The sequence below is a fragment of the Erithacus rubecula genome, assembly GCF_903797595.1.
Source record: "Erithacus rubecula genome assembly, chromosome: 3".
NCBI lineage: Eukaryota > Metazoa > Chordata > Aves > Passeriformes > Muscicapidae > Erithacus > Erithacus rubecula.
Genome location: NC_136689.1, coordinates 19284271 through 19298414, shown reverse-complemented (window position 1 = coordinate 19298414; position 14144 = coordinate 19284271). Strand labels below are relative to the sequence as shown.

The 14144-nt window shown below is 38.5% G+C and overlaps 1 pseudogene across 1 annotated transcript in view; it reads left to right on the top strand.

Moving 5' to 3' along the window:
- Positions 1-7767, top strand: part of LOC306800008 (macrophage mannose receptor 1-like) — a 33656-nt pseudogene extending 25889 nt beyond the window's left edge. Inside the window, exons 25-30 of the transcript XR_013777917.1 lie at positions 269-434; positions 1820-1972; positions 3426-3542; positions 3806-3973; positions 5066-5101; positions 5513-7767. The product of XR_013777917.1 is annotated as a macrophage mannose receptor 1-like (transcript). The remainder of the gene's footprint in view (positions 1-268; positions 435-1819; positions 1973-3425; positions 3543-3805; positions 3974-5065; positions 5102-5512) is intronic.
- The last annotated feature ends 6377 nt before the right edge of the window (positions 7768-14144 follow it).

Genomic DNA, 14144 nt, shown 5'->3' with positions numbered 1-14144 from the left:
TCTCACATCCCCTTTCTTTTTTTCCCTTCCATTTCCCAAAGTTTGAAAAATACTCTGAATTAATGTTAGATGCTTTTTGGAGGCATTCACATTTGTGGATGACAGACACTGTGCATTTTAATCAGTTAGCATTTGCAAGCTAAGGAGGAAGGGGCACTAGCAAGCAGATGATTCTACACTGGTTACATGAGAGTTCTTTTGAGGATTCTGTATAGTAGTTATGTCACCATAAGCAAATTTGAAATTACCATGTAGATTTTACTTCCAGACCAATGGCAAATATCAATGGATTGACAGGTGGAGTTTAGTTTACAACAAGTGGGCCAGTGGAGAACCCAAACAGACATTAGCATGTGTCTACCTAGACACTGATGGCACCTGGAAGACAGCTTCTTGCAAGGAAAAATTATTTTCTGTCTGTAAAAAATCAGATGGTGAGTAACTCCATACATGTATTGACTAGGTATAGTGCAATAAGCTATTGGAAAAATACTTTGTTAATGCATCAGTATATAGGAAGACAGGATTACCTAACTAGTTCTAAATATTGAAGTTAATTCTTTCCAAAAGTTAATTGTATCATAATAATTACCAAAAGCCTTATAAACAAAGGACTTAATATTCACTTTTGAAAACTATTCATTCTATTAGGAAAAGTAATTTGCTTGCTATAAAATCTGTTTTTATTATGCATTATATTAAATTCTGTATCCAGTTTGGATAATTGTTTTCAACTATTTTAACTTTTCAAACCAAAGTGTGAAAAGCTTCTCAGTCAACTAGAGTTTTCATATAACCAGGTAACAATAATTTAAATAAAATATTGGAGTTGGACAAAAGACTAAGAAACCAAAGACCATGAGAAACCGTATTATCAATACTAAATATTTTTAAAATGAGCCTTAAAGGATGGAATTTAATTTTTCCATATGTCTGATATGAGTTGGAAAGGGTAAAAGACTTAAATACAGCAAGGAAAACCTTCAAATTTTATCAGTACAGAAGTCTTTAATAAATATTCTGGACAGATCAGCAAATCTCAGTTGCTACAGCTTGCTAAGAAGAGACAAGACTAATATCTGTTAAAAACAACATATCAGCTTCATGTTATATGTGAAGACAAAGATGAAGTAAATAACCCTTGGAAAGCCATCCAAGCACAAACTTGTATAATTTATATGGAAATAAGTATAAACATGATTTTAAAATGTAACTATATTCTTAAATTTTTCAACTTTGTGGAAGATCTTGAATCATTAGCAAATATAAAATTACATGCCAAATTATATTCTAAGATGTTTTAATTTGACAAAAATCCACAGTATTCATATATAACGTCTCTTTCCACTTTATGATTCTGGAAATCTCATTTGAGAGTTGAGTATTCCTAATCAGGGAAAGAAACAGACTGTAGAAGACTTACAGGAAGAAAAGGTAATTTGGCAGAATATATAATTTACATTCCATCTGCTTTTGTCTACCCATTCAAAATCTTCTTATTATATCAGCCCCTATGGAATGTATTCAGGGTGCAGTTTAATGAATGCTTAGTTAGACCAACACTTTCATTAACAATAACAGTTTCTACTGTAAGGTTTTATAAGGTTTTGATCCTGTCAAATTACATTAATAAATAAATATGAAGGAAAAGATTGTCTCAAACAGAAAGTCAGAACCATATTCAAGCTCTTCTTAGAACAGGCTACATTTCCTCTTAGACTACAAACCTAAGACAGTCATTTAGTTTCACCATACTTATATAATAGGAAAAACAAATTATATAAAATAACTGAACTACAGCTACATGATCTCTTATCAGAAATGGCCCCTACTGAACCCCCACAACTTCCTGGAAAATGCCCTGAATCAAGAGGACACAAATCTTGGATACCTTTCTCCGGTCACTGCTATTACTTTGAGGCCACCAAGAAAAGAAGCTGGTCTCAAGCTCGTGAGGAATGTGCCAGACTGGGTGAGTGTTTAGTCTTAGAAAGATTGATGATGTAAGTAAACACATAAAATAATGGATAATATTGCTAATCAAACCTCAAATTACGTTAAAAATTCACATTTAATGCTTTTTTCGGTTGCTTTCCTGAGCATGCTTTTGCACAATAAACGTAACCTTTGTCAGAAACTGCAGCATCTCATATCTCAAATACCAGGTGAAATACAAGTACCTCAAAAATATTAATTACTACTAGTTTTACAGCAAAAAATACTTAGGTAGGGAAATCAACTTTTACAGATTCATTGAGGCACAGGCTGCAGGATTTGCTTACTCTTGCTTTTTCTTCCCCAAGCAAAAGGGACTCCACATGCAGTGCAATCTGAGGCACACAAAGTCATAGAATAGTTGTGTTTGTTAGTTCCAGGGCACAGTTCATTCAGTGGATCTCAGTGGCTGGACAACAAATGAGATGGAGGAGCTGTCTATCCTTCATAAACAGCAAAACACACCCAGCCATGCAGTTCCTGCTCTGGAACTCTTCTTTCCATGCTGCCCTATGGGAAGAAGTGCAGTACCTTCATTAGGGAAGGGAAAAGACACTTTGCTGCACATTTCTGAGAACTGGTGCAATGCAACAGGTATTTCATTGTAAGAATAACATTTCTAAAGGTACTTCCTCAGAGATCTGAAAACATTGACCTATAAATGAGTAAACAGAAAAATAGCTTTGTAAAGGCATTTTGCTCTACAGCTGTAAGACAACAGAATTCCTGAAGTGATTTTGAAGAAAGATAAATCACATAATTATTACAAAAAGTGAACATTAACACTAATAACCAGGATGAAAGGTTACAATTGGACACTGCCCCATGTTCTAAATTCCTACACTTTTGCCTGTCAGTTACCCACTGGCCAGGCCAGGAAGGTGGTCATTTCCTTGTGTTCCCAACACAGCTTTGTGTATTTGCAATGCCAGGGTATATGGCAATTAATAAATCAACTTCTGGACATCTTCTGGACTGCAAACTCCATCTGCTGACACATCCTGCCTAACCTGTTATCATCAGGCACTGCCAAAACTGCTGCCCAGCCTCTAATGAAGGATAGAGCTGCAATGGCAACAGGCATGGTGATGACTACATCACATGTACTTGATTCAGATTACTAGCACCACAATCTGGGACATGTTCAGGCCTGTCAGAAAGTATTGCAGGAGAGTAATTGTTCTTCTCTAAAATAGCAAAGACTTAAAAGACTCAGAAAATTTCAGAAAATCCATATCTTTGTGTAGATTTGCATCCATTTAACACAGTCATGCTTAAAAACATACCATACAGTGATATAATACCTACAATAAGACTAGTGAATAATATATAAGAGTTGGAGAATTTTATATCCTTTTGAATAATTTTTGTTTACTGACTTGAGCTCTAAGAAAATGAGAACTGTTATGTGTTTCTTACTATTTTTTCAGGTGCTGATTTGGTATCAGTAGGAGACTATAGTGAAACAAACTTTCTGTCAGAAATCATTAAGATACTCCATGGAAAATCATTGAACTTTTGGGTAGGGCTAAAGAAAGGTGACAGAGGTAATATCTTTCACCATATGTTATCCTATCAAATGAAATTACACATTATGTTAAAAAAATCAACTTTGTACACTTAAAAGTACATACATATATATGAAATATACAAAAGTTTATTTCAAAGTATGCTTAAATGTGCTTAAAATTATAATTGAAACATTTAACTAGCTATTCATGCTATAAATTTTTGTTTTCTCCATTACAAGTAATTCTATCTGTCTAAACCCATGTATTTTATATATATATATGTTATTTTTTAATATTAGAACAGTGGGTATGGACAGATAAATCTTCAATGGATTTTGTCAACTGGCAAGTGGGAGAACCATCAGAGCAAAGGCTTAAAGACTGTGGAGAGCTATGTGCATTGTCTGGCTTCTGGAATGCCAACTTCTGTTTTTTCAAAAAAGGATATATCTGTAAAAAAGTTAAAAGTAAGTGGTATTTCTAATATGTCAAGGTTAATAATTTCTAATAATGTATTTGCATTGTACAACACAGAAATGTAAAATACTCCTAAGTCTGTGTGCAAAACCAATGGACTCTAATGGAAGGATGTGGCTGCCTAAATACTGACAAGCCCCATGTGGCTTCTGACTGCCTTCTCAGAAGGCATGTCCTCCAGAATTACCATCAGCCTTGTGTATCCAGCAGAAATATTTCAGACCTCTGAGTTTAGGTGAAAGCTAAACTCAAAAGCAACACTTTGTCTAATTTCAGGTGAATGCACTCTCAAAAAAAAATCTTGTTCTGATGAGTGCAATGCAAGCTGTCTTGTAGAAATGCTGGAAGAGGTGATTCCTTTCCTTACCGACCACTGATCTGGTGGATTACAGGAATACCATGACAAAAATTCTTGTGGCACTCTTTATCTACAGTATGATAGAATCATATTTAATAAAACACAGCTATTACCCTGATAGAAAAATTATCATCTGTAAGAAAATGCACAAGCTTAATTACAAACTGAGATTAGATTAAAGTAGTCCAGAACATGGACATTTTGTTTGGCTAAACTTCATATTTCTGTTCACCTCTGTATTACCTGCTAAGTTCAGGAAGAGCAATTACCATAGGAGCCAAATCCACATGGAATGGTTATCTATGACAGAAGGCCCACAATAAAAAAGTCCTTTTAGCTCAAGTAAAATTCTCACAGTGCACTGCTAACATTCAAGACCTCCTGCCAGGAAACACCTTAAAATGACTAAGGATCCTGTGGGGAGTTTCTTAGAAATAAATGTATTTGAAAACACATTTTGAAATAGCAGAAATCTGTCTCTACATATTGCTTTGGGCATCATGACTGAGGAACTCAGATGTTCTTAGGATGAAATAGCCAATCATCCTACTAGAGTTTTACACAGGTTTAGCTCCATCTCTCTGGGAGAGTGATTATTTTAATTCACATTATTTTAAATTTCACATTAATTCAGGCAGAATTGTCAAAAAACACTGGTACTTAGGAACTTTGAAATACTTTTTTTTTTAAGCATTCAAATAAACTTTTTTTTTTTCTTTCAAAGCTCCTGAAAACAAAGAGATGTTAACAGAAAATACAGGTAAGTATACTTCATTTTTAGTAGAACATTAAGAGCGTGCTAAAATAAAACAGGAATATAATTCCATAGTTCTCAGTATTTGTTCTGAGAGTGTTTAAAAAAAAAAAGTCCATAAATTTTTATTCTCGATCTCAATATAGGACATAGAGGTTATCCTGAAGTAAATACTGATGTACTTTTACATTTTTAATTTTAATATTGGGCTTTGATCAGGTTTTTGTTTTGCTTTGGTTTTTTTTTGTTTTGTTTTGTTTTGGGGTTTTTTTGTGTTCATAAAAAAACCCCACAACAATCCAAAGCACATGTTGAACTGAAAAGCTACATCCAGCTTTCTTGTCATAGAAGTCTCATTTATTACTAGATTCTGGAATCTTTTAACCTCAAAGGTAATTCCATTGTATATCCTTACAGAAGAGAAAACGGAGAAAGTACTTTCTGCTGGCATCATATGGCTGTTGGTTCTTCTAGCCCTTTCTACAGCTGGAGTTGGAAGTATAATTTATTTCTGCTTGAGGAGGAAAAGACAAAACCTGCCACATGTTTTGACCAGAATGAGTGGATCAGAAGCAACTGTGAATATTCAAGAAAAAGACACACATTCAGAGATGTAGTCTGACCAAATGCTCATGTGATCCAAATACCAAAAACCAAGCTATAAACCAGTGAAATCTTACCCCAGCTTTGTGTTTTGTATCCAGACAATAGTCCCCTTTCTTCTCAAATACATAGTCTATGGATTTATATAAATACACATACATATTTCAGAATTCCTTCTGAAGTGTTACAGAGTTGTTTAGTCTGGGGAGTGTATATGGTTTTTTCATATAAATGGGAATGGCTGAAAAGTTGGCTCCAGAGATATTAAGGGGAAAGTTTGACAGATATTTACTATGTGAAAATTACTTTATTTACCTTAGTGTAGAAATGCCCCCTTTTTACACACAGGAGAAACAATTAGTCATTACTTTAAATTCTTTTTCCCTGTGTGTGACTTCAGTGGTATCTAGACTATGATGGGAATCAGAGAGTTAACTAGGCTGGAAAAGACCTTTGAGATCATCAAGTCCAGCCTATGACACACTGCTCATTTCAGGCTTCCAGCTTCATGGTTTATGATACTATCTTTTCATTCATGTAAAACTTTTTATGATACCTCCATCTGTGCATTAAGTATGATTTGTTCATAGAAAAAAAAAAAAATTGCAAAAAATGTGAAGAGGCTCATTTAATTTTTTCCTCCAGCTTGCATTTTTGAATTATGCCATTTCCTATGGCTTTGCACTAATCTAGTATTCTGCAAATACCTATATTTTTATGCAGTTCAAATTAATAATAAAGACAGAACAGAAGATGATCTTGCCATTGGGTTTTATTTCAGTAATGCTTCTTCTAGTATGCAGAACTGCCCCTTTTTAAATCCAAGCATGTATAATAAATGGCTGTCTTAAATTGTAATTCTTGGTGCAGAGATATAAAATCACTGACATACTTTTTGAAAATACATTATTTCTTTTTTGTTGTAATTTTGTTTGACATTGTGCTGCCTAGACCCTTCTCAGCTTTTCTTCCATTGTACACAGTAGCAAGGCTCACCTCAAGGGACAGTTTATCATTCTGCATCTTTAAGACATGCATCATTCCTCCTGAGGAATAGAAACACCTTTCCCCAAGCCACAAGAGGGCACATGGCACTAACAGACCTCACTGAAAAAGCATATGGAGGAGCAGAGGAGCTTCTACTAAGTGTATGTATTGGGGAAAAGGTTCCTTCCTTGGCCCTTCTGTCAGAATTTCTCACTCACTCCACATGCTTATGGTCTCTGGCTGATGAAAAGATGAGGGAACACTAAAAATCTCTGCAAGGGAAGAAAATACCTGAAATAAGTGGAATAGATTTCTGCCCCAAGATGTGTCTATGCCTGAGCAGCCTGAGAACATACTTGAATTACTTCTATTATTTACACTTCTTCTAGATATTAATCAAGCAATAAAAGGCTTCTAACTAAAAATGTTATTGATAGTTATTTAGAATGAAAGTACCCCCTTCCTCTAGGCATAGTTATTTTAGATATTTTAACAAGGGCTATTTAAAACATGGGTCATGTCTGGTAACATTTTCTCCTCAGAGTTCAATTTTTCCCCAGCACTCCTTTGCTGGATGGACACACATTATTCCACATATTATTCTACACCTTTGGCTAAGCTGGTAAAGAACTCTCACCAATTACAGAAATAGAAAGATATCTGAAAAATGTGTGGCTTTCCCTTTCTTAACCAAGTAATGTCATACAGACATAAGATCTTTTAATCAAGGACTGGTTAAAAATAAACCAAACCAAACAAAACTGCCAAAAATAACCAAACACAAAACCCCCATCCATAGCTTATTTAAAATAGAGTTTAAAATGAAGTAAACTAAAAGTGTATTTTACAGTGTATGTCATTTGAACACTTTGTGAGGCCCAGAGATAACAGCCTTCAGGTAACAGTCCCTATAATAAGGAAACAGTTACTATAATAAGTCCTGTAATACCCAATTCCTTGTGATAAAGAAAGTCATTGCCATTTTCAGGAGGAAATAGGAAATTGCTGGGAGAGCTTTGCACAAAATTGTGCAAATGAGAAAAACAACACCTGCTTCCCACAGAGGTGACTAGAGATAAAATAGTTTCCTGGTATGTATGGGAATACACAGTTCTGCTTGCCCTTTGGACGAGTTAGTAAGGCAAGCATTTTTTCCTGGTCTATGTTTTCAAAGAGTATATGCTGCTGGATCCTACTGTATTTATGCCCAGCTTAGTGAATCTGATAAATTAAAGTTACTTTTTCCAAAAGAAAAGAAACGTACATTATAAAGGAATATTTTTTAAAAGGTATTTGTAAGCTAATTATAAAAAATGGGAGTTCATAACAGAAGTATGTGACCAAGTTCAGCATAGCCTGCAACCTTCAGAGAAGAAGCCTGGCTGGTATCACCACTATGCAGGAAGCATGAAGAGCTCAGCAGTCAGGTTGCCTTGCATGCAGCTCTATGGGTTATCATATAAAAATATTTTGATATATTTATATTTTTATGTCTACATTTGCACTGAACATCATGACTGAACATGAACTGGACAGGATCACAGGCTAGACATGAAGTATGTTGCTGATCCCCCTGCAAGGTACTGAGAAACCAGAGCCTGCTCCAAAATGCCTCCTAGAGAAATGTAGAAAGCACTGTGGTGGGAACAACAGTGAAAATAAGTGAGTACAGAGTGAGCCAGTTCAGTGGTGCCCACACCTGGAGACAGGGGCTGAGAGCCATAGACCTGACCAGACCTGCTCACACCTGTCCTGCAGAGCAAGGGCACATCATTCAGCCTACAGTCTCTCAAACAACTGAACAGCCACTGGGGAAGAGAGCAATGCATATGAGCACTGACTTCTCTGCATTTTTCATTACTCAGTGGATATGAGTAAGATATTGCCCACACACCTCACATATTGCTCAGACACAAAAGAGGGCTGGATTGCACTTGGTTAAACTCCAAAAAACAAAGAAGGTCCTTATGCCTTTCAATACTTTATCCCAAATCCCAGTGTTCCTGCTCAAGTAAGTTTTCCAAACATGTTATTCTTTTCTTTCCAAAAAGCCCTCTATACTTAAAATCACTGTCCTGTCAGTGCTTGGAAGAAGAAAAAAAATTGCTTATTGTGAATGCTGCTGTTTAAATTAGATTCAGAGTGGAGAAGACACCTCAGCACTGATGTGTTTCATACTAATGTGTATGATGTGGGATTTTTCTTCTCATTTTCATAAATAAATGGTGCCTGATTTTCCTCGGTTTTAATCATTACCACTTGCAATGACAACATAATTTATTTAATAGATAAGCTCAGCTATCTAAGGCACCTGAAAGTGATGGAATTCATATCACATAATGTAGATATCTAAAATGCAGCCATATCAAGCTAAACTACTCACCCAAGGTCATTGCTGTGGTTGGCACAGAAGGATGGATACATTAGGGTGCAATTACTTGATCTGGTCTAGAGACTGATGAGAACTCTAGACTGCCTCTGACAAAAAGCCTGAAACAATTATCTCACAGTAAATGAGTTCTGCAGAATCCAGTTCTTAATTGGTATCTTATGCAATTTTGAACAAAACACTAATAGCTTCTTGTTGATTATATTTACCATCAATAGCTCCAAGCTACTCAGAAAATAGCTATCAAAACCATTCCTTCATATAATTTTTTCCCTTGGCTTGTAAATCATTACTTTTGGAAACAAAGCATCTGTCAAATTAAAAAAAAATAAAAATCTGTTGATCCTATTTTTCATACTAATTCACAGCCAGTAGCATTTCTTAAGCAAATGTTAAGAACACAGAAGCTCCTACAAAATTACAAATAAATTTACAAGGCAAGCATCTGCTTTGGTACCTACACACTTCCCAACATGGTGCCAGGAAAGATGAAAAATCAGTGAATGTGTCTGCTCATAGTCTTGATACAATCTCTGTGTTTAATGTGCACCAAGCTATTTCCCTAAGCAGCTACTGGTGTGCTCACACCAGTAAACCCTTGGGAAGGCCAAGTTGTGCTGAGCATCAGAAATGAGGGCTCTGCCACTTCTGTCTCTCTCCATCACTGATACATAGAGTTAAAGTAGAAAAACTGAGCATAAAAGCACAGTTCAGTCCCATAGAGTGCTGCTGCTTAAAGTTCCCTCTTTTATTCCGCACAGACTTCCATAAAACCATTGTACTTACTTTGGCTACCTTTTGTTTATATTTCTCCCATCTATTTCCTTCTGTATCCATGATCTTGATGCTAATGAAGCTGGTAATCGCTGTTTATGAAGAATTGTTCAATTTTTAGTTCAGCTAAATCTGGTCAGTATTTGTTCTTAATTTCTGTAAGCCCCATTTCTGTCCACAATACCATAGATTAATCTTATGTCATAGATACATAATGTTATAGATAAATTTTAACTACCATTTAAACATCATTACTCATAATATATTGTATATCTCAGCCACTCCACCCAACACTGTTCTCATGCAATGCAGGAAACATTGCTGAATTATACAGGATTATGTACCTAATGGTTTCAAATGATGCCATGTTACACTGGTAAAAAGTGATCTGAAATGGCTCATTACTTGAACTGTATTAACAAGTAACTTTGAAATTGCTTACACAAACACACAGGTGGGTAGAGAATGGATTGAGAGCAGCCCTACTGAGAAGGACTTGGGGATGGTGGATAAGAAGCTGGACATAAGCCAGCTATTTGCAGCTGCATGCAGCTCTAGGGTCACTGGCATAGGAAGGACATAGAACTGCTGAACCAAGTCCAGAGAAGGCCACCAAGGCCACCAAGCTCTCTCTGCTATGAGAGAGATGGGGTTGTTCAGCCTGGAGAAGAGAAGGCTCCGGGGAGACTTAGAGCACCTTAGCTACAGGAGGCTACAAGAGAGCTGGAGAAGAACTTTTCACAAGATCATGTAGAGATAGGACAAGAGAGAATGACTTTAAACTTAAAAAGGGCAGGTGTAAATTAGATGTTAGGAAGAAATTTTTGACTGTGAGTGTGCTGAGACACTGGAACAGGTTTCCCAGAAAGCTGGGGACCACTTCATCCCTAGAAGTGTTCAAGGTCTGACTGGATGCAGCTTTAAGCAACGTGGTTTGTGGAAGGTGTATCTGCCTATGGCAGAGGGGTCCCTTTCAAACTAACCCATTCTAAGGTTCTATGAAATTAATTTATTGTTACATCCTTCTCTTTTTCCCCAATTTATTCTCTTTACTCTTTACTCTACCAAACTTCGCCATTTTATAAATTTTGCATCAACAATTATTTTAAAAACATTTTTAAAGGAACATGGGTTGCTCACTTTTTACCCTCCAAAATATGTCCAAGGTAACTTTTAGCAGCCAACTGCTTCCAGCTACTGGCAGTGATGATTGCCACCAATATCCAGGTTATTTCCTTTCTATTTCAGAGCAAACTAAATTATTTCAGTTGGAAGGTACCACCAATGACCGTCTAATCCAATTGGCTGATCAATTCAGGTCTGACAAAAGTGTGTTGTTAAAGCCATTGTTCAAATAGCTCTTAAACACTGTCAATTCTTAGGGCATTGACCACCTCTCTATGAAATATTTCCCAGTGTTTGACCACCCTCCTGGTAGAGAAATGCTTCCTAATGTCCAGTCTGAACTTTTTCTGCTGCAGCTTTGAACCATCTTCTTAACAAGCACCTCTCTTCACCCCATAATTCTCTTTCTCTGTTGTGATTTTAGCATTAAGTTCAAAACTTAAACGTTAGGAGATCGAAGTACTACACCACAGCTTTTTAGTACCTCTTTTTACATCAAGGAAAGTGGACTGTAACTGCAGTTACCTAATTTGTCATTGAGTTGTAGGATTCTCTAAGAGGAAACTCACTCAATTTCCAAACTTTCTGTTTATAAGTTAAGAAGATACATTTAGAAAGATACCTAAATATAAGGTGTTCATGTAATAAGCTCAGCTCTTTTGTTAAATACTTTAACTATTCTGCAAATTTTTATGGTTGAGAAAGTATTTGAAATTTGATATATGACACAATTCTATGCTCATATACCACTCAAGCAAAACCAAACAAGACTTTTTTTTCTTAACTGAACGTTAGTTCTGTCCAGTGGGTTTCTGCTATTCCCAGCTGTTCGTAAGGTCATATTTCTCGTTCATAACTTTGCTACATATTCAGAGGAAATTGTTCAACTTCATGACTTGATCCCTTTTTTAATAGAAACAGAAGTTGAATGGTTTGCATTATTCTGGACTTTGTCTGAGTCAGGTTCCAGGTATTTCTCCAGAAGCTGCAAAATGGAGAATTTTCTTTCCCACACTGACATTCAGGCGACAAGTTGACATTGGCATCCCGATATTCCATGACTGAGGACAGGGCTTGATCAAAGACCAGCTGACAAGAAAGCTTTTACTGTTTCCTCCTGGAACTGCAAAGCAACTGAAGCAGCTTTCTCCCACCCCGGAGCACTTCTAGATGTGTCTCGTTACTCCGCTAACTGGGCTGAGGAATGGCCACTGGAGACTGTTCGTCTGCACGATGGACGAACCCGGGTCTGGTGTGTGCCTCCAAGTCCGACACTGGCTGGCTTGTGGAGTCTCCAGGCTGGGACATATTCCCAGCCCCACTCAATGCCAGGGGCTGGACTGTGATTCCTCTTCCAGTTCCAGTTTGGGGTGACTCAGTGGCTTGTCCATCCTCTCCCTTTGCCTGCGCAGCCACGCTGCCGTCCGATGCGGGCAAAACCGAGGGGAGACGGAACCCTCTGCTGTCCTTTCATTAAGCCCCGGGCTCCAAATCCCGCAGTGTTCCCCGGGATCGTGCCGGCGGGGCCGCACCTCACACCCGCCCTGGCCGCACCGCCCCGCCGCCCTACACGCACTGGAAACCTGCCCGGCCGCCTCATGGGAGTGCGGGAGCCAGCGGGGCTGGGCAGGGCTCGGGGGTATCGGGGAGATAGGGATGGACGGCGCTGAGGCGGGTACAGGAGGGCAGGGCAGGATAGAAGAGGGCAGGGCACAGACGGGAGGACAGGGAGGCTGAGGCCGGGCCGCCCCTCAGCAGCCGATGGCGCCACCTGGCGATGGAGCCGCAGCGCGGCCGGGCCGTGGCGCGCCGGGCTCGCCGCGGTTGTTGCCGCTGTCCGGGGCCGAGCGCAGCTCCTGAGCCTCGGCAGGCGCGGTTCTGCTCGGCCGGCGCGGTTCTGCTCGGCAGGCGCGGTTCTGCTCGGCCGGAGCGGTTCTGCTCGGCCGGCGCGGTTCTGCTCGGCCGGCGCGGTTCTGCTCGGCCGGAGCGGATCCCCTCGGCTCGGGGTGCCCGGGACGCCCCAGCTCGGGCGCGCTGCGCTGCCCCGCGGGACGAGCCCCGCCGGACGCGTGAGGGCCGCACGGTCTGGGCCCGAGGGGATGGGCTGCGCTGGGAATGCGGGAGCGCCTTCAGACCCATCACTGATTTTATAGACCGTGAATCATGTCCTGGTCTCTCTTCAGGTGAAATTGCCTATTTGTCTAGCTCAAGTTTGCATGTACATTTTTTTTTCCCTTATGTTTGGCCTGTAAGTGAAGCAGAACTAGTAAAATTATGGTAATTTTCCTCAGTTTCTCTTTTGTTTCTACCGCTTTTTCTTCCTCCCTTCTCACAAGGATCATCATTGCAATATTCCAGGTGGCCATTTGTCTACATACACGACATTAGGGTCAGTTTAAACAATATTAGCAACAAAGAGAGGGGATGTGTGAGTGATTCAGTGGTGGTTCTGGTAATCAACTCAATACATGGCAAATCAAAAACTGTGTGCCTCCATCTCCCTTGCCAATAAAGGGATAATGTGTGTTTGTCTCACAGAAGCATTATCAAGATCAGGTAATTGCTTTTAAATCTTAACATTGAGAAGTCTACAGAAATGCAAAGAACATTAGCTTATTATCATTAGAGATACAGAACTGACAGGAATTCTCCTGGCTCAATTTCAGAAAATTGTTTACACACCAGACTTGTCCCTCTTGGGGATATAATATGGTCACTTTTATTTCCAATATTTTTTGTCATAATGTCAGGATGAAGATATTTCTGACTGCATCACTTGTCTTTCTGTAAATGTCCATTTATTGTCTTTCAGTAAATGCCCATTGTGCTGTTTTTATGGGGTTTTTTTCAGACTTTAATGAGGTACATTTATTTCTTTACAGATTTCCGAGGAAGCAAAATGGAGTTGCAATTAGAAGCAATATGTCTGACACATCAGAGAGCATCAGTGTAATTACAAATAGTAGTTCTGTTTTTGTTGTCTCTTTAAACTGTTCACTAAGATATTATTGACTGCAACAGATTGAGAGACTTCAAATGAAGCAAGAATATTCAGTTATCTGCACAGTGAATTGTATTTATTGTATGGGTGAGCAGTCATGTAGATAGCACATGTGCATGTCCATCTCAGCTTTTTGGAGCAAAAGCTCAGAACAGAAGGCTAGTCCATCC